The following is a 1749-nucleotide window of genomic DNA, read 5'->3' on the forward strand; positions in this document are numbered from 1 at the left end:
ACGTGCGATCCCTTCTCTCCAGACTGGAGTCCTTCCATTTACCACCTTTACTTGAGGTCCATTCACGTACAGAGACTAAGTCCGAGTCGTTCACTTAAGGTGGCCAATAAAACTGACCGCCCCTAACAACGCTAAGTCCAGCCATCTGCACAATCTGGCAACACTGTATGAGGAGGAAGTGTCAGGAGGAAGTGTTAACTACTTCTTGACAGTCGGCTGTTAGCAGCAGTGGGGCAAGGTCGTCGTGCCGGAGTGTTTACTGTTTACCGTCCGCTGCGGCGAGTGTCACGCGTCCGTGTCTCGGTAGTGCCGTGGCGCACTCGTACCAAATTGGTTCAAATGGCTCTGAGCACTATGGGACTCAACTGCTGTGGTTATCAGTCCCCTAGAACTTAGAACTACTTAAACCTAACTAACCTAAGGACATCACACACATCCATGCCCGAGGCAGGATTCGAACCTGCGACCGTAGCAGTCGCACGGTTCCGGACTGCGCGCCTAGAACCGCGAGACCACCGCGGCCGGCACACTCGTACCACAAGTACACAATTAAGATCACTTTTCAAGCGGACTACGAAAGACCTCGAGCACTTGACATTGAACGTTTCATCCGGAGAGAACTTCACATTGCACCTTAAGACATAATTGTGCTCCACTTTTCTATAACACAAAGTGTCATCTACATAAAACTGATCAATGAAAAGGCGTGCACTGATGTTGTGTGCCGACACACTCATGGACTTAAATTTAAGCATCCTGATGGCCACATAGGAACTGTCACGATCGACCACGCTCGATTAGGCCTTCGCACTCTGAGGGTCTTCGAGCTGCCATTCGAAGTTCCGCCAGATGTTGTGATGACAGCTTTCAAACCGTACGGAAACGTGCTAAGCCACCTGGCTGAAAAATGGGAAACGTTTGAGACATACCCCATCTTAAACGGAGTGCGACAAATTAAGATTGAACTGACAAAGCATGTGCCATCCTATTTAATAATTGGTGGCTGCAGAGCCATTGTCAAGTACGACGGACAACCGCGTACTTGCGCCGGCTGTGGCCAGGAAGGACATGTCTGATCGGCCTGCATTCAGCGCCGACTGATTCAGACACCGGTTGGTGAAGTTCCATCCCCGGCGACGCCTACTTCACTCCCCATCACGTATGCAGCGGCTGCAACCACAACAGCTGTTCCTGCCCAGGATCGTAACACCATATTGCAGTCAATGGTCGATGACAGTGTGGTGGACAGCATAGCCCCCTCTACGACGTCATCAGCAGACTTGCCTCAAGACGGTGATCAATTGTGCCACCGAGACGAGCCTAAAGAGAAGATGGAAGTAGAAACGAAAATTGTCCAGACTTCTGCCTTCCTACCAATGGAGACCGCATCAGACGAAAGCCGCCCGCACTCTGACACAGAACAACATGTCCGGAAAGAACGGTCCCCTCGAAAACGCAAGAAACGGCGCCATACGCCATCCGATGATTGCCTGCTTCGGATGTGTGACCCGGAAGAACATCCGGCGTCGGACGACACTCAAGACTCTATCACTACATCTCACCCTTCCCATCACGATGCTACGGCGGATACAATTTCTGAGTCTCGGTCTGACAACACCATTTCTGCTACTAAACATGCGCGCGAGCGCTCTACTGACAGCACTAATCAACAGTTACCAATTGCTGCATCTGATTCTTGGGCGGATGATGTCGAGGATGAGCCACAGCACCAGGAGGATGCCAAGGCCA

Source organism: Schistocerca nitens, chromosome 3, assembly GCF_023898315.1.
Source record: "Schistocerca nitens isolate TAMUIC-IGC-003100 chromosome 3, iqSchNite1.1, whole genome shotgun sequence".
Classification (NCBI taxonomy): domain Eukaryota; kingdom Metazoa; phylum Arthropoda; class Insecta; order Orthoptera; family Acrididae; genus Schistocerca; species Schistocerca nitens.